The 20,199-nt window shown below is 45.0% G+C and overlaps 1 protein-coding gene across 1 annotated transcript in view; it reads right to left on the reverse strand.

The window, feature by feature from the left end:
• Positions 1–17,175, reverse strand: part of LOC145356863 (epidermal growth factor receptor kinase substrate 8-like) — a 75,359-nt gene extending 58,184 nt beyond the window's left edge. Inside the window, exon 1 of the mRNA XM_080209821.1 lies at positions 16,940–17,175. The gene's annotated coding sequence lies outside the window, so the exon portion shown is untranslated. The remainder of the gene's footprint in view (positions 1–16,939) is intronic.
• Between the last annotated feature and the right edge of the window lie 3,024 nt (positions 17,176–20,199).

The following is a 20,199-nucleotide window of genomic DNA, read 5'->3' on the forward strand; positions in this document are numbered from 1 at the left end:
TTCTGGCACCAGGATTGTTTAGCCAATGCTTCTAGATTCGAGCACTCTGACTGAAACACAAGGAAGAGCCAAGTAAATCAAGCAGAATGCCCAAGTCCAGGAGTCCTTAAACACTAAGTTGTCGAAGTGTTTTAATCCAATCTAAAGTCATCAAAAAAAATCTTACTTGACACGGATGGAAAATGTAGTATTCATTCCTGAAGGAATCTCATTTCCAATATTCACTGAAGTGGGCTGTGTATATTTAGCTGCAAGCTCTTTATACTGAGTTTGGAATTTTAATTGGTAACCTGCCCAGTTTCCATAACTCCGCGTGGTTAATGATTGATTTTAATTAAGAAGTTCTGAAGTTCCTGATTCCTTGGACCCTTTGGGCACCGCAGAGGCTGGAGTGTATTATAAACCCCGATAATCACATTATGATTTAATATTTTAACTTTCCTTAGTACTTTGGTTTTGTTCAGGCTGCTCTTCCTCCTCCTTTTGGAGAGCTGCCCCTTTTACTTTGTGGCCAAGTTAATTTGAGTTAGTTTATTTGTTTGATGTAAAAGAGCAGTTCTGGCTGGAGTCAAAAAGCAATACAGCACGGAAACAGGCCCTTCAGCCCAAGCGGTCCATGCTGACCATGGTGTCCTCACACTTAGCCTCAGCAAGTGGGCAATTGGTTCTAAGTGTCAATCCAGTTTTTGTGTTTGCATTGGATTGCCTGAATCCTGGAGGATGTCTTGTATTGAAATAATCCTCCTACTGAGTAAGTACAACACTGTTGAGGAAGTGTTGTCTAATGCACAGGAGCAGCTAAGACTGTCTATATTGCACTCTACATACAGAACCTATTCAATTTCAGACACCAGCTAAAGTACCACAAGCCTCCACACGTCAAGAGTTCTATTTACAGGACACCGTAAACTCACAGTCCACTAAATACAGATCAAAATAAACTCCCAGTATCTGAGAAACCCTACGGTGCAGAAGGAGGCCATTCAGCCCATTGAGTCTGCACCAACAATAATCCCACCCCAGGCTCTATCCCTACAAGTTTACCCTGCTAACCCCTCTAACCTACGCATCCCGGGACACTAAGAGACAATTTAGCACGGCCAATTCACCTGACCTGAACATTTTTGGACTGTGGGAGGAAACCTGAGCACCTGGAGGAAACGCACGCAGTCATAGGGAGAATGTGCAAACTCCACACAGACAGTGGCCCGAGGCTGGAATCGAACCCAGGTCCCTGGAGCTGTGAGGCAGCAATGCTAACCATTGTGCCGACCGTATGATGTTCTGAATAAACTTCCAAAGTCAGGCCTGCATAGACTTGAATGATATGGTTCTGAAGACGTATTTTCTCTTTGCACCGGTCTCAGTTGTTAATGTGTGACCTCGCAGTGGGGGATCAAGCTATAACCGTTCTTGTTGTTCTATGTCTTTTGAGGTAAGTATCAAGTTTCTATTGCATTGATTACATAGAGCTAACACCCAGTACATGATGTTCAGTGAGATAAGATGACTCACATCTTTCACTTCCTCCACCATCGTCACACCACAGTCGCTGCCCCAATGCATTTCTCTGCTTCCCTCCCCAGCCACACCGATTTCCTCCCGCCACCCCATCCCCTTCTCCCCACTCACCGAATTGAACTGGGCCCCCTACCCTCCAGCATTTTCCCCCCTGCACCTTTTGCATGCCTTGTGTGCATCCCCTGACTGGGTACTGTATTGAAAGGGAGGTGCAGAGAGGTGTACAATTTCTTTCCTTCTTCCTTTGCTTCTGTTATTTTGCACGTCAGATAACTAAAATGAAAGCTTTGCTTACCTTTAGCATCCCAGCCCACCTCCCACATTGTGCTCTGCAGAAACACACGAGCAACCAAACCTCAACTGCCTGTAACCTCACATCCACAAAGTCACAAAGACAAAGTGTTCACTGACATGCAGTGGTTCGTGTTGCAGAAGCAACTTGGGGCCAAGTCCTCCAACCTCACTCGCAGCCTGGATCCTCCCATCCTACAGCAGTGAACGGCGACTTGGCTAAGTGCCAAATTCTCCATCTTCACTGGCAGCAGCAGGGGGCATGACCAGTCAGAGAACCCCAACCCTCGGTTTTCAAATTCTCATTCAAGTGTTTTTAGTCCTCCTTGCTCCTTCCAATCTTTTTTTATTTGTGATACACAGGCGTTGCTGGCTGGCCAGCGTTTATTGCCCATCCTTAGTTGCCCCTTAGAGACCAGTTAAGAGTTAACCAGTTTGCTGTGGCTCTGGAGACCAGACTGGGTAAGGACGGCACATTTCCTTCCCCAAAGGACGTTAGTGAACCAGATGGGTCTTTCTGATAACTGGCAATGGCTTTATGGTCATCATTAGATTGTTAAATCCAGTTTTTGTTTTTAAATTGAATTTGAATTCCACCAACTGCCGTTACGGGCTTCGAACCTCGGTCCCCTGGCCCATATCCCTCTATACCCATCTTACCCATATAATTGTCTAAATGCTTTTTAAAAGACAAAATTGTTCATGCCTCTACTACTACCACCTCTGGCAGCTCGTTCCAGACACTCAACAACCTCTGAGTGAAAAACCGGCCCCTCTGGACTCTTCTGTATCTTTCCCTTCTCACCTTAAAACCTATACCCTCCAGTTTCAAACTCCCCTACATTATCTACATCCTTCATTATTTTATAGACCTCTATAAGATCACCCCTAAGTGTCCTACACTCCAGGAAAAAATGTCCCAGTCTCTCCAGCCTCTCTTTATAACTCAAACCATCAAGTCCCAGCAGCATCCAAATAGATCTTGACTGGGCACCTTCAGCCCAGTTTTGTCACAAAACTGACCACAAGTTTGCAACCAGACTCGGTCTACAAGGAGCACTGAGAAATGGAAATGTCATGTTGCAGCAGGAAAGAGGACCCTTCTAAAACAGGGTGAAAAAATACATAATGGAAAAGTCCTATTGACCACATTCCAGGTGATCTGGCAGCTACAAAGCACACACCCCTATAATGATTTGCACTTAAACAGCTTCAACCTGTACCTTGAATACAAATAAAGGAATAAAACAGCAGTAAATGTTATCGTCCTTTGTTCATCCTCGTGATGTGGGCATTGCTAGCTAGGCCAGCATTTACTGCCCATCTGTAGTTGTCATTGAGACAATGGTAGTGAGACAGTCTAAACAACTTTGACTCAAAAATGTCACTTTTTTTTAGGGGAAAATGGAATCAGGTATATTAACCATGAGACAAGGATGTCTCCCCATTCTCACTTCTCCCCATTCTCTCTCCAGAAAATGCTGGTGACTCTGGCTAGAGGAATTGTGGGATGGAATTCTTTCCCAGGCATTTGGTCAATGCCACCCTTTTTGTCCTCCTCACTCACTTGTTTCCTGACCGTCCAGCCCAAACAAACACAGACTTAATGACTTTTGGGGATGTGCGTGTCACTGGCAAGGCCAACATTTGTTGCCCCATGTACTGAATCGCTTGCCGGGCCATTTCAGAAGGCAGTCAAGAGTCAAACCACACTGCAGTGGGTCTGGAGTCAAAAATTGGCCAGATCAGGTAAGGACAGCAGATTTTCTTCCCTAGAGAATATTAGTGACTCAGATGGGTTTTTATGGCCACCAACGATAGTTTCATGGTCACTGAGCAGTGGTCAGCACTGCTGCCTCACAATGCCAGGAACCTGGGTTCAATTTGCAGCTTGGGTCACTGCCTGTGTAGAGCTTGTATGTTCTCCTCCATGTCTGCGTATGTTTCCTCTGGGTGTTCCAGTTTCCTCCCACACTCCAACGATGGGCAGGTTAGGTGGATTGGCCATGCTACATTGCTCCTTAGTGTCAGGGGGACTAGCTAGGGTAAATGCATGGGGTTATGGGGATAGGACCAGGTGGGATTGTGGTCAGTGCAGACTTGATGGACCAAATGGCCTCCTTCTGCACTGTAGGATTCTATGACCTGTGATCCAATTAATTAAATTCTAATTCCCACCAGCTGCTGTGATGGGATGTAAACCTGTGTCCCTGAGTATTAGGCTGGGCTCTGGATTACTAACACAGTGATATAACCACTCCATCACAGCCTTCCTTATTTGAGAGGGGGATAACTCATTGGTGGAGCATTTAACTGCAGATCATGAGGTTACGGGTTCAAATCCAGGTGACTCACCTTAGCACTTTACTTCTTAGCGCACAGGGATGATTTAGGTCAGTTGATTGGATGGTTGCCTTGTGATGCAGAGCAATGCCAACAATGCAGTTTCAATCCCCATACAGGCTGAGGTTATTCATGAAGAACCTGCATTCTTAACCTTACCCCCAGCCCGAGGTGTTGCGATCCTCAGGTTAAATCACCACCAGCTTTCCCCCTCAAAGGAGAGAGCAGCCTACAGTCATCTGGGACACGGACAACTTTACCTTTTTACTTCTTATGGTAAAAAGAGATAGGGCAGGGCAGTGGAATTGATGCAGAAATTCAGCCATTAAACGACAAAGTAGAGTCAAGAAGCAATATGTCCCAGTCGTGCTCCTATTTCCGAGGTCATCTGCTTGCAACTAAAATACCATCAACTTAGTTTCTATGTTTTTAAAGGGACAAAGAGCAGAAGGCCATTCAGCCCTTTGAGACTGCTCCACCATTCATTTTGATCAGAGTAAGAAGCCTCACAACATCAGGCTAGAGTCCAATAGGTTAATTTGATATCAAGAGCTGTTCCTTCAGAGTGGGACTCACCTGATGATGGAGCAGTGCTCTGAAACTTGTGGTATCAAACAAATCTGTTAGACTTTAACCTGGGGCTGTGAGACTACTTACTATGCCTATCTCATTTTGATCATGGCTGATCAAATTCAATATCCTGATTTCCATTAAATTACACCAAACATGGGGCATATTATGTAAAATCATGATCGCTCCAGTTCTGCTCTCAAATCCACTTTCCTGTCTGTCACCTATAATTCTCGTCTATTGAAAATCTTAACTCAGCCTTGAGAAAATTCAACAATCCAACCATTTTAGGCAACAGCTTAAGGTGTCAGATAATTAACTGATATTGGATCAATGAAATTGAAAATGAAGATAGATACCACCCATTTTACAATATATCCCCAAAGTCACAGCTACCTCCATTGTGCTGGTATGTTTTATGTTTATTCCAAAATAAGTTATATAAAAAATTAAAGCACAGAAGCAGTTTAGTTTGGTTAATTTTTAGCATCACAGTAGGCTTACATTAACACTGCAATGTAGCTACTGCGAAAACACCCTAGTCACCACACTCTGGCATCTGTTCGGATACAAGGGAGAATTTAGCAAGGCCAATGCTTCGAACCAACGCATCTTTCAGACTGTGGGAGGAAACCCACACAAATACAGGGAGAAAAGCAAACTCCACTCTGACGCATCTGAGAATTGAACCTGGGACCCTACTGCTGTGAGGCAGTAGTGCTAACCACTGTGCCACCATGCGTTCCCCCCCCCAGTAATAAATGGGAAGAATACACTAATATATTCTGTGCCTCTGGATACAGACTCAAGGCTATTTATTTACACTTACCCATCCCCACTGTCACCTCCAATGACCTGCAGGTTTGTACATCAAGGTCCATCCATTCCTTCATTTAAAATCTTACAATACTCCACATTGATTGCCTTTATGAAAGATCAGTTGAAGGATACTAACTAGTTTCTAATTATGGTTTTCTTATTGTGAATTTCAACAAGGAATGGGATAATGGTGATGACAAATTGGATGCAGAGGATAGAAGCTGATAGGGAGTGGTTGGTTGGTTGGTTGTATTTTCTATAGAGCTTTCCAATAAGGTGTTAGCAAGACTCCCAGGACAGCTTAGATACAAGTTAAAGCTCCCTTAACTTGCACCCAACAATGAGGGTTGCCAACTGTGATTAAATCTATTCCTGGAAGTTTCATCACCATGACTTGTCTCCAAGCTCCAGCCAATAGTTGGCCAATGTATCCATCCTTGTGACATGCTGCCTTCATAAGCCAATTGGAGAGCAAAAAGCTTCATTACCCAATTGGATGATGCTTGACTGTCAGCCAATCAGCCTTGTTTCTCCCATTTCCTATGAGTTCCTATCTAGTAAAGAGAAAATGACAAAAAAAATCCTTTGTAATGTCAACAGGAGATTGACCTGCAATTCTTAGACAATTCAGGCCAATCCTGAAGGGTTGGCCACCCTCTCAGCTCTAGTCTCACAAGTCTGACATTTTTTAACCTCCCAAAGCAGCCAAATTGCAATGTTTTGAAAAGAGATTATCAATTGGTATTTGTGTGGGCGTATTTTTGTGCTTTTGATTGATTCATACTGGGAGTTAGATATCAAACGTAACTTCATCTGGGGCTTTTACCATTCATAGAAAATAGAAACATTTGCCATCCCCCACACATCCGCCCCTCAGTTTTTGAGAACATTCATTCCAAACATCCGACTGTCTGATAACTGTCACAGCAGATCCTTTTGCTAAAGATTCACGTCAGCAACTCAACAACATTCAACTCAATGCAGAAAAACGAATCCTAATCCACAAAAGGTATGGGGAAAAGGCGAAAATAAATAAAAGAAGGTTTGGAAGCATGATCAATACATTGGTCAAAGAGATGGGTTTTAGCAAAGAGGAGATTGAAGAAGATAGAGAAGAAACGGGTAACACAGTGGCACAGTCGCGAGCACTGCTGCCTCACAATGCCGGGGACCCGGGTTCAAATCCATCACACAAACCAGCCTCTCCATCACTCAAAACAGCCTCCCATCCATTGACTCCGTCTACACTTCCCACTGCCTCGGCAGAGCAATCAGCATACTTAAGGACACCATGCACCCTGGACATTCTGTCTTCCACCTTCTTCCGTCAGGAAAAAGATACAAAAGTCTGAGGTCACATGCCAACCGACTCAAGAACAGCTTCTCCCCTGCTGCTGTCAGACTTTTGAATGGACCTACCTTGTATTAAGTTGATCTTTTTCTATACCCTAGCTATGACTGTAAAACTACATTCTGCACTGTCTCGTTTCCTTCTCTGTGAATGGTATGCTTTGTCAATATAGCACACAAAAGATAATACTTTTCACTGTGCGCTAATACATGCGACAATGATAAATCAAACCACATCAAATCAAATCAATTCCGGCCTCGGGTGACTGTGTGGAATTTGCATAGTCTCCCCATGTCTGCGTGGGTTTCCTCCGGGAGGGTTCCAGTTTCCTTCTACGGTCCAAAGATGGGCAGATTAGGTTGATTGGTCATGCTGAGTTGACCCTAGTGTCAGGGGGATTAGCAGGGTAAATATGTGGCATGACGGGAATAGGGCGTGGGTGGGATTGTGGTCAGTGCAGGCTCAATGGGCCACATGGCCTCCTTCTACACTGTAGGGACTCTATGAATCTATGAAACTATAGCTTCTTCAGAACTTCAAAAATGTTGGGGTGGGGAGCTGTATAGGACTGTACAATGTGTGCCTCTCTCTACGTGATTTACAAATTAATGATGTTAAGAATGAGTTTGGATCGTTATAACCCTTTCCAAGAAAAATGAATGCACTTTACAGCCAATGAAGTATTTTTGAAGTGTAGTAATTATGATAATGCAGTGAACCGCAAGTAAAGGCCAAAGTCCCTATATGTGAGCACAGAAAGGTTCCAGAAACAGTAATGAGTTAAAGGCAAGATTTTTGGCCAAGGGATAAATGTTGGCCAGGACACAGGGAGAACTCCCTTCTTTGAACAGTGCCAGGAGAGCCATCTGAGAGGGTAGACTGGACCATGGAGTTAATGTTTCATCTGAATGACAACACCTCTAACAGTGTAGCATTCCCCAGTACCACACAAGAGTATCAGCCTAGATGATGACCTCAAGTCTCTGCAGTGGGATTAGGTTGCCAGAATTGGTCGAGGGGTTCCTAGTGGTTGGACACCATGGCACTTCCTCTGCTCTGCTTTGATTGGCACTATGAGATCTTGAATGACCACCTGAGAGCGCAGACAGGTTAACATCTCAACCGAAAGACAGCACCTCTGATAGTGCAGCACTTCCTCAATCCTTCACGAGATGGTCAGTCAGTCCAGATTATGTGGTCAAGTTTTGACTCCACAACCTGGAGTGTGGCAAGGTTACTCAGTGGTTAGCACTGCTGCCTCACGGCACCAGGGATCTGGGTTCAATTCTCGGCTTGGGTCACTGTCTGTGTGGAGTTTGCATGTTCTCCCCATGTCTGTGTGGGTTTCCTCCCATAGTCTGAAAGACGTACTGGTTAGGTGCATTGGCCATGTTAAATTCACCCTCCATTAAGTCTCTGCTAAGAGGCCAGATATATCCAGAAGGGAAAAAGCTTTCCTGATTGTTGGCTCTTACAGACATTGTTAATAATGACGTAGAAATCCCTGCTGCAAGAGGAAGCAACGCCACAATTATTGAAAGGAAATTAATTTTATTGAGGTGTGTCAGGGCTGGTGAACGATTGTACCCGAACAAGCGCCGGTGTGTGGCGACTGGGGGATTTTCACAGTAACTTCATCGCAGTGTTAATGTAAACCTACTTGTTACACTAATAAATAAGCTAAACTAAACTAAACTGCTGGCTCAGAGGTGAGAGTGCGACCGAGTGCAGCTGGCACCTTGGCTGGAACTTTACCACTTCGCCCACCACGGAATTGACGTGGGCGAGAGCCAGCAACGGAAATCTCCGGGCAGGAATTTCCGGTCTCGCCTGAGTGAGATGTCCCTCATTGACTAACTGCCTGACAGACACTCACTGCCCACACCCCAGCGCATCCAGAATGGGTACGTGGGCGAGAGACAGAAGCACTGTCCTCTCTGCTCCCCAACAAGAATCAAGATCTTGAGACGAAGACAAAAGCAGAAATAAAATTCCATAAATTAACAAATAAATTATAATGATTGATGTGGCATTGCTTCCCTGTTGCAGCAGAGATTTCTACATCATTATCAACACTGTCTGTAAGAGGCAACAATCAGGGAAGCTTTTTCTCTTCTCGATGTAACCGGCTTCGTAGCAGAGACTTAATGGAGGTCTGAGTCACAGCTCTCTGAGAATGTCACCTTTATGGTTACCAATAGCACAGTGAAGTGGTTGACATTAAGCAAGAAAGATTTGCATTTATAAAGCATCTTCCACAACCTCAGGAAGCACTTGAGTTAGACATGTATATCTTTTTGGGGTGAGCACAGTTAGAAGTCTCACAATATCTGGTTAAAGTCCAACAGGTTTATTTGGTAGCAAAAGCCACTAGCTTTTGGAGCGCTTGCTGCCCCTTTGTCAGGTGAGTGGGAGTTCACCTGACGAAGGGGCAGCAAGCGCTCCGAAAGCTGGTGGCTTTTGCTACCAAATAAACCTGTTGGACTTTAACCTGGTGTTGAGGCTTCTCATTGTTTTCACCCCAGTCCAATGCCGCATCTCCACATCATATCTTTTTGGGGACAGTGGCTTAACAAATGCACTTGGAGTTCACGAGACCTGGGCTCACCTGGCCCTACCCCGTTACTCATATGTTCACTGGAAATATCAGTCAGACTTGGGATGGGGGGAGAGTTCGGGGCGATCAGCTTTTAGCTTGATGAACTGTGTGTGTCTATTGGAAACTCTGTGAAAGCTGTCTGTGGAAGGCCAGGAGTTAACAGAGCTTTGGCCTCTCTGCATGATGTTATGACTCACTTATCATTTCTACCATGTTATTGCATAGGTTACCTTTGTACCTAATAGATTACGTGGATACAATCGTTCACCAGCCCTGACACACCACAATAAAATTAATTTCCTTTCAATAGTTGTGGTGTTGCTTCCTGTTGCAGCAGAGATTTCTACGTCATTATTAACAATGTCTGTAAGAGCCAACAATCAGGGAAGCTTTTTCCCTTCTGGATATATCTGGCCTCATAGCAGAGACTTACTGGAGGTCTGAGCCACAGCCTTCTGAGAATGTCACCTTTGTGGTTACCGATGGCGCAGTGAAGTGGATGACATTAAGCAAGAAAGACTTGCATTTATAAAGCATCTTCCATAACCTCAGGAAGCACTTTACAGATAATGTAGGACTTTACAGCCTGACTTTCTTTGTTCTTTTGAAGTGTAGTCACCGTTGTAAGGTGGGAAAATGCAATGACCTTGCATTTATGTAGCGCCGCTGATGACTTCCGGCCATGCACAGCCAGAGAGGTCGGTGGAAGCAGATCCAATTATAAATTCCAAAATGGAAATGGATTATAGTTTAAAGGGAAACAAACTGTGGCTCAATGAAGAAAGAGGGAATTGGATTAATCGGATAGCTCTCTCGAGGAGCTAGCACAAGCAAAATGGGCTGAATGGCGTCATTCTCTGTTGTATGTTTCCATGATTCTATCATAAAGTACTATTCTGCCAATTAAATAGTTTCTTAAGTGTCTTAACTGTTGTGATACAGGAAACACAGCAGCCAATTTGTGCACAGAAAGATCCCACACACTGAATGCAATAATGACATAGTGTTATTTAGCCAACACATTTGGGAGGGCTCCCCTATTCTTCTATTAAATAGTGGCACAGATTTTTTCATGTCCATCCAAGGGCAATGACAGGACTTTGGGTTAATTATCTCACCCAGAGGATGGCACTTCCAACAGTGCTGCACTCCCTCAGTGCTGCAATGGGAGTTTCAGGCTAAAGATTTCCAGACTGAGACTTGAATCTTTCAGACTCAGAGGTTAGAGTTCTACCAATGAATACTAGCACTTTAATAATAAACCAGATAATAGAATCATAAAATCCCTGCAGTGCAGAAGGAGGCCATTTGGCCCATCGAGCCTACACTGGCAACAATCCCACCCAGGTCCTATCTCTGTAACCCCATGTATTTACCCTTTTAATCCCTGTGATACAAAGAGGTAATTTATCATGACCAATCCACCTAACCTACACATCTTTGGACTGGGAGGAAGCCGGAGCACCTGGGGGAAACCCATGCAGACTCCTTCAACAGCCTCACTTCTGTACATTTCCTGCTCTCATCCTGTCTTTAGGCACCAATGGAAAGTCGGTCAGGAAAATTCAGTTTAGAACCAAAGTTGGTGGCAAGACTTCAAATCGCAAAATCCGGAAAAATTTGTGGAAAAACCTGAATTCAATTAAAAGCCACGAAGCGTCTGCGCTCAGTGGAACTGGCTGGCATCCCTGACTCAATCACCTCAAATCTGTCTGTGACCTTAGGAAGACTAGTGAAGCGTATCCAAGGTTTCCCCTAGCACTGCCACACCTGATGGAAGCCACACTGTCTCAGGGGTGGCCACTTCAATCCTGCAATCTTCATCAACTTCTCTAAGATTTCCCGTGCTTTTTCCTGGCTATTTTAAGCATTTTGGAAACATAGAAACTAGAAGCAGGGGTCGGCCATTTGGCCCTTCGAGCCTGCTCCGCCATTCATTTTGATCATGGCTGATCATCAAATTCAAAAGCTTCCCCCCATACCCCTTGATCCCTTTGGCCCCAAGCGCTACATCTAATTTCTTCTTGAAATCAGACAATGTTTTGGCCTCAACCATATTCTGTGGGAGTGAATTCCACACATTCACCGCCCTCTGGGTGAAGAAATTTCTCCTCACCTCAGCTCTAAAAGGTTTACCCCTTATCCTCAAACTATGACCCCTAGTTCCAGACTCCTCCCACCATTGGAAACATTTTTCTGAATCTACCCTGTCTAACCCTGTTAGAATTTTATAAGTTTCTATGAGATTCCCCGCTCATTCTTCTAAACTCCAGTGAATATGATCCTAACTGACTTAGTCTCTCCTCATGTGATAGACCTGCCATCCCAGGAAACAGCCTGGTAAACCTTTGCTGTACTCCCTCTATAGCAAGGACATCCTTCCTCAGATAAGAACACCAAAACTGCACACAATACTCCAGGTGTGGCCTCACCAACGCCCTATACAATTGCAGCAAAACATCCCTATACTCAAATCCTCTCGCTATGAAGGCCACACCAAAGATTATTGATGAGTAACCAAAGATCTTGAATGTTGTCAGCACTTAGTGTTTCTGCATTGATAACTCTTCCTTCTGTAGGTAGAGTTACCAAAAAGGTACAATAATTCAAGTCTGTTCATGTTGGAGAAGGTGAAGTTTATCATCAAAAAAGAGGTGTGTGTGTGTGTGTGTGTGTGTGTGTGTGTGCGAGTATACATGTGTGTGTGTGTCGACAAAGCCATATTTAGCAACTAATTTTCACTCAATCTTCCATATATGGGTAGCACAGTGGTTAACGCTGCTGCCTCACTGCGCCAGGGACCCAGGTTCAAATCCAGCCTTAGGTCACTGTCTGTGCACTTTCTCCCCATGTCTGCGTGGGTTTCTTCCAGCTGCTCCAGTTTCCTCCCACAGTCCAAAGATGAGCAGATTAGGCTGATTGGTCATGCTAAATTGACCCTAGCATGGGGGGATTAGCAGGGTAAACGTGCAGAGTTACGGGTATAGGGCCTGGGTGGGTTGTGGTCAGTACATACTTGATGGGCCAAATGGCCTTCTTCTGAACTGCAGGGATTTTATGATTTTATAATACTGCAGCATGATAATAACGAGCTAATCTGTTTGAGTGATGTTGCTTGAGGAATAAATATTGGTCAGAATATCCTGTTATTAACAGTGTCATTCAGGATACTTAAAACGGGAGCCTCTATCAGCTTATTTCTCTGCAGTAACATCATTTTGGGTTTCCTCCGGGTGCACCAGTTTCCTTCCACAGTCCAAAAGAGATATTGGTTAGGTGCATTGGCCATGCTAAATTCTCCTTCAGTGTACCTGAACAGTTGCCGGACTGTGGCGACTAGGGGACTTTCACAGTAACTTCATTGCAGTGTTAATGTAAGCCTAATTATGACACTAATAAATAAACTTTATGCAAATGAAATAAGGATAAGAGGAAGAAATTAAGAGTTAAAATGAAAGGAGTTCAGGGTCTTTGGTTAAGTGGAGAATCTGGGGTTGTTCCCTTTGGAGCAGGGAAGATTCAGGGAAGTTTTGTAAGCAACTTCACAACACCAGGTTAAAGTCCAACAGATTTACTTGGTAGTACGAGCTTTCGGAGCACTGCTCCTCCATCGGGAGAGTTGCTCCTTCATAGGCTCTCACCTGATGAAGGAGCAGCGCTCTGAAAGCTCATGCTATCAAATAAACCTGTTATAAATTGGGTGTTAGCTACCTTACTCACTTCCTCTCCAAATTATCGTACTAAAGGTGGAGTCATATCAGCACGTGCTTGGTAGTGATGTGTAGCCAATGATGGCAATGTAGTGGTCACCTGGGTCCAAATTACCATCACCGCATGGATATTATTGCTGGGGAAGGGCCCCCTGATGAGGCTAAAGCCAGGCTGATGACAGGACAGGCTTGATGGCAGGTCAGCGGGGGGCCAGCGAGGCTTCCATTACCTACTGATCCCCCAGACCGTATCTGTCAGAGGTACACGCTGTCAGTCACTGTAGGCCATCTTGCTTCCCTCCACCACGATGACCTGGCAGCAGTGGCAAATTTTTACGTCTTCAGGAATATTGGCCCACCCAGCGCCCACTATCTTCCCGCAACATTGGCAGTGCCCAACTCACCCAGTGGGGCTGCAGATCATCCAGAGCCTTGGGTGGTCCCATTGGCTCCCATTCCCATACCAAATTGGATTGGGATCCCCCCCCCCACCATGGGGCAGCCTCTTAATTGGCCACTTATCATCGAATCATCAAATTCCTACAGTGCAGGAGGAGGCCATTTGGCCCATCAAGTCTGCACCAACTCTCTGATAGAGCATCTTACCCAGGCCCGCCGCCACCCTGCCTTATCCCCCTAACTCCATACATTTTCCCATGGTTAATCTCCCTAATTTACACATCTTGGGAAAGTAAGGGGCAATTTAGCACGGCCACTTCAACTATCCTGCATATCTCCGGGCGTTTCGACACCTCAGGGAAGACCGTAGAGGTGAGCAGAACTCACAGACCGTCAGGGTGGGGAACTTCCTTTTGCTCCTGGCCTGCGTGTAAAGATTACCCTGGTAAAGTTCCACACTGTGGATAGCTCTTTGAAACAGCTGGCACAGGCATCATAGGCTGAATAACTTCCTCCTGTATTGAATCCTTTTATGGAAAGTTCGAGGCTAATAAAGAAGAAAAGGATTTCCTTCCTCCTTCCCTCTAGCTTGCATTTTATACTTCAGCAAACATCATCACAATGAACAGCCTATTGAGAAAGCATGGCTGAGTATTTTCTGTCCTTCATTTTGATGCCCTCCTTCTCTCACCAGGTCACTTGCTCAGGCTTTGGTGCAGGTGTCACAGCTCTTGCCTGATGAATCTGGACAATCGGTCAGTGGAACGGTCAGCCTGGGGCTTTACAAACCCAGATCAATTCTGCTTTTAGAATCATAGAACCCTACAGTGCAGAAAGAGGCCCTTTGGCCCATCGAGTCTGCACCGAACACAAACCCATCCAGGCCCCACCCCCATATCCCTACATATTTCATCCGCTAATCCCTCTAACTGAAGCATCTTAGGACACTAAAGGGCAATTTTAGCATGGCCAATCAACCTAACCCACACATCTTTGGACTATGGAAGGAAATCGGAGCACCCGGAGGAAACCCACGCAGACACGAGGAGAATGTGCAAACTCCACGCAGACAGTGACCTGAGCTGGGAATTGAACCCAGGTCCCTGGAGCTGTGAAGCAGCAGTGCTAACCACTGTGCTACCCTATATCGCAGCAACAAGGAATCAGCATCTTTTGGGGAAATTGGGTCGAAGTGAGAAACTGGGATGTTGGTGGGCCTGTGGTGTTATGTCTCTCAGCAGCATGTCTGACTCACATGCACTCTCATACACACGCACACACAAACACACACACACACTCACACAGACACACACACTCACACAGACACACACACACAGTCACACACACACACACGCACACACACACTCTCACACACAGTCACACACACACACACAGTCACACACACACACACACACGCACACACACACACACACACTCTCACACAGACACACACACACATACACACACACTCTCACACACAGTCACACACACACTCACACACTCTCACACAGACACACACACAGTCACACACACACACACACGCACACACACACACACACACACTCTCACACACAGTCACACACACACACACACTCATACTTTCACACAGACATTCACACACACGCACACTCACACACACACACAACACACACACACTCTCACACAGACATTCACACACACACACTCACACACACACACTCACACACACACACTCTCACACACACTCACACTCTCACAACACGCACACTCACAAGACACACACACACACACACTTTCACACAGACACTCACACATACAGTCACACACACACACTCACACACACACACTTTCACACAGACACTCACACAACACAGACACACTCTCACACACACACTCACACTCTCACAACACGCACACTCACACAGACACACTCACACACAGACACATACTTATACTCACACACACATTTACTCACACACACACACACGCACATATACTCACACACACACATATACTCACCCACACACACATTCTCACACACAGACACTTGCGCACACAGACACACTCACACACAGATATATACTCATACTCACTCACACACCCATATACTCACACACACACACTCACACACATACACAATCACACACACTCACACACAGACACACACTCACACACAGACATATACTCATACTCACCCACACACACACATACTCACACACACACACACTCACACACATACACAATCACACACACACTCACACACACACAGACACACATTCACACACAGACATATACTCATACTCACCCACACACACATATACTCACACACACACACACTCACACACATACACAATCATACACACACACTCACACTCACACACAGACGTATACTCATACTCACCCACACACACATATACTCACACACACACACACTCACACACATACACAATCACACACACACACACACACACACATATATTCACACGCACACACACACAGTAAAAATTCTTATGATGTTTGACAAAGTATATGATTTGCTCAGCTGGATAGTGTGGAACTAGGGGTCACTATCTTAGAACAAAGCTGCAACCATTTAGGACTGAGGCGAGGAGAATTTTCTTCACTCGGAGTGCTGTGATCTTTTAGAATTCTCTATCCCAGTCAATGAATGTGTCAGGATTTGAATCCATATATTTTTGGACACTAAAGGAATCGTGAGGTATGATGATAATGTGAGAAGATCAATTATGGTCTTACTGAATGGCAAAGCACGCTTGAAGGATGGAATAGCCTCCAGCAGCTTCCACTTCTTATGTATAAACAGCACATACTTACATATATTATACACACACACACACTCATGTATGTATCACACACACATTTCACTAGAAAGATGGAGGTTGAGAGACAATCTGATAAAAGTGTACAACATTACGAGAGACATAGAAAGGGTAAATAGTCAGGTGCTTTTTCCCAGGATGGAAGGGTTGACTACAAGGAGTTCAAGGTGAGAGGTGGTAAGTTTAGAGGAGACGTACAGGGAAATCTTTTCAGACAGGGGGTGGTGGGTGCCTGGAACGCACTGCCAGTGGAGATGCTGGAAGCAATGTTCAAAGTGGATCTTGATAGACACATGAATAGGAGGTGATCAGAGAGATAGAAACCATGTATCAGCACAGGCTTGGTGGGCTAGAGGGCCTGTTCCTGTGTTGTAGTATACTTTGTTCTTTGTATACACCAGCAAACAAACTGCTCACCAAATAATTTTCCTCCCTCAGTGGTTACTACTGCGTAAGGCACTTATCCATCAAGTAAACCTGTTAAAGAGTCTAAAATATAACATAAAATCTTCAGTACCTGGCTGAGTTTCGAATGTGTACTTGCCGAGAATCCAAGCTTGCTTTAATCTGGTCGGTCAAACCTGGAGTTGTATGTTTTTAAAGAACTGCGACATTAATTCAAGAACAAAGTCCAAACTCTCCGAGCTTCCTCACTGCAGTGATTCCAAGGAGACGCTTGCACTGACTGGAGTCCGAGGGCGTTCTGCCACAACACTGGAGACATGCGAACCTGTGATAGCTCAACGCCCATTGCACAGAGAGGTCCACAGTCCAATGGGCCTCTTGGAAAATCTCTGCCAGTCCTGAACCCAGCAGGTAATGTGAGCAGGTAAATAATTACACAACTGAAAAACACCCAGGATCCACTCTGGATGATTTTATTAGGTGGTTTGTTCATACTAAAGGATTGTATTTGCACAACATTGTCTGTCGAGTAAGGTCTGAGTGACTAGAATCTCGACGTCAGCCCATGCAGATGTGTACACCAGTGCAAAGGGAACCAGGCACTCACAGATGGTGACATGGGATCTCTTTATGTTTCATAGGATTTTGCAGCACAGAACTTGAGTTTGAAGCATCCGACATCATTTTTTTTTGTTTTATTTTGCGCTAGCATAGAGGCACACTGGGAGCGTGAGGCAGAGGGAGTCAATGGCCTAGTGGTATTATCGCTAGACTGTTAATCCAGAAAATCAGCTAATGTTCAGGGGACCTGGGTTCAAATCCCGCCACAGCAGATGGTGGAATTTGAATTCAATAAAAAGTCTGGAATTAAGTATCTACTGCTGATCCTGACACATTATCAATTGTCGGAAAAATCAATCTGGTTCACTAATGTCCTTTAGGGAAGGAAATCTGCCATTCTTACCTGGTCTGGCTTACACATGACTCCAGGGCCACAGCAATGTGGTTGACTGTCAACTGCCCTCGGGCAATTAGGGGTAAGCCATAAATGCTGGCCAGCCCGCGAAGCCCATGTCCCACGTATGAATAAAAAGACACTGTTGTTGGGAAGGATCATAGAAACCCTACAGGGCAGAATGGGGCCATTTGGCCCTTCGAGTCTGCACCAACCAGAATCCCACTCAGGCCTTACCCCGCTATCCCTACATATTTACTTGCTAATCCCTTTAACCTAAGCATCTCAGAACACTAAGAGGCAATTTTTTTTAGCATGGCCAATCAACCTAACCCTCACATCTTTGGACTGTGGGAGGAAACCAGAGCACCCGGGGGAAACCCTCGCAGAGACGGGGAGAATGTGCAAACTCCACACACAGTGACCCAAGCCGGAAATCAAACCCAGGTCTCTGGAGCTGTGAAACAGCAGTGCTAACCACTGTGCTATTGTGCCGCCCTAGAGAGTTTTCACCCAACTTAAAGAGTTGGTGAAAAACTGGAAAACAGAAAATGCTGGAAAACCTCAGCAGGTCTGACAGCATCTGTGGAAAGAGAACAGAGCCAACATTTTAAATCCAGATGACTCTTCGTCAGAAGGTGTAATGGAGATTGTTAACCAGCTTCTATGATTATCTTGGACAAGATGCAGACCTCACACTGAGTTAACCCCTGAAACATGCAATAGCTCACCCCACAGCCAGAGTAAAGAAAGAGCAGAAACCATCCTCACTCATCTATTTCATGCTATTCATATGAACATATAGCACAAATGGAGGCCATTTATCCCATCTATGTCTCTGCCAGAATTGCAATTTTGAAATAACTATCCAATAAGTCCCCTTCCCTTACTCATTTCTCTAAAAGCCCTGCAATGTTATTTTTTAATGCGTATATATACAGTTCCCTTTTGAAAATTGCCATCTAAAGTTAAAAGTTAAAGTTTATTTATCAGTCACAAGTAAAGCTTACATTAACACTGCAATGAAGTTACTGTGAAAATCCCCTAATCGCCACACTCTGGTGCCTGTTTGGGTACACTGAGGGAGAATTCAGCATGGCCAATGCATCTAACCAGCACGTCTTTCAGACTTGGGAGGAAATTGGAGCATCTGGAGGAAACCCACGCAGACCGAGGGAGAACGTGCAGACTCCGCACAGACAGTGACCCAAGCCGGGAATCGAACCAGGGTCCCTAGAGCTGTGCCAACCACTGTGGCACTGTGCCAGCCAAAGCCAAAGAAGAACTTTGGAAGTGCAATTGCTGTAGCGAGGGAGGCCTTGTGGCACAGTGGGTTGAGTCCCTGCCTCTGAGCCAGAAGCTCTGGGTTCGAGTCCCATTCCAGGACTTGATAGCCAAGGCAGGTGTGTTCATAATGTGTCCAAACTGGGTGATTGCCAACCTATAAATCCTGCCAATATGGTGGGGGGGAGAGTCTCCTGGTCGGCTACTGAAGGTAATAGCCAGCCACCACAGAACCTTGCCGTGAATGGCCATGAACCAATGCAAGTTGATAGCTGCCAGTGAAAGCTCCTTACAGAATAGTATCTGAAGAGATTGAATTATTGTTGATATGACAGCCATTCTCTGCATAGCAAAGATAAAAAGTCTGAGAACACATACCAATAGATTCAAGAACAGCTTCTTCCCTGCTGTCATCTGACCTTTGAACAGTCCTATCATACATTAAGCTGATCTTTCTCTTCACCCTACCTCTAGCTGCAACACTAAATTCTGCACACTATCCTTTTCCTTCACCCCTCTGTACTTCATGAGCGGTATGCTTTGTCTGTATAGCACGCAAGGAACAATATTTTTCACTGTGTCCCAATACATGTAACAATAATAAATCAAATCAAATCAAGTCTCACAAACAGTCAATCTGTTTTATTGATGTTGGCGGAAGGAAAAATATTCTTCTTTGTAAAAGTGCCTTGAAATCTTTTAGATCCACCTGAGAGAGCCTTCAGGATCTCAGTTTAGCTTCTCATCTAGAAGACAGAACCCACAACATTGTAGCATCCCCTGGGTACTGCACAGGGAGTTTCAGCCTAGATGTTGTCCCTGGTAGAACCATCGACCATAGAAAGGTTATGGCACAGAAAGAAGCCATTCAACCCATCATGTCTGCGCCAACTGGTGTGAGACACACTTGGCATTAGTTCTGTTATTTTAAGAGGATATGATCATAGAATCCCTACAGTGCAGGAGGGGGCCATTTGGCCCATTGGGTCGGCACTGATCATAATCCCACCCAGGCCATACCCCATAATTACCCCAGCTCATCCCCAGACACGAAGGGGCAATTTATCACGGCCAATCCCTAACCCGCACATCTTTGAACTGTGGAAGGAAACCCACGCAGACGCAAGGAGAAT

This window comes from Carcharhinus amblyrhynchos, chromosome 22 (assembly GCF_965287045.1).
Source record: "Carcharhinus amblyrhynchos chromosome 22, sCarAmb.v2.hapA, whole genome shotgun sequence".
Classification (NCBI taxonomy): Eukaryota; Metazoa; Chordata; class Chondrichthyes; order Carcharhiniformes; family Carcharhinidae; genus Carcharhinus; species Carcharhinus amblyrhynchos.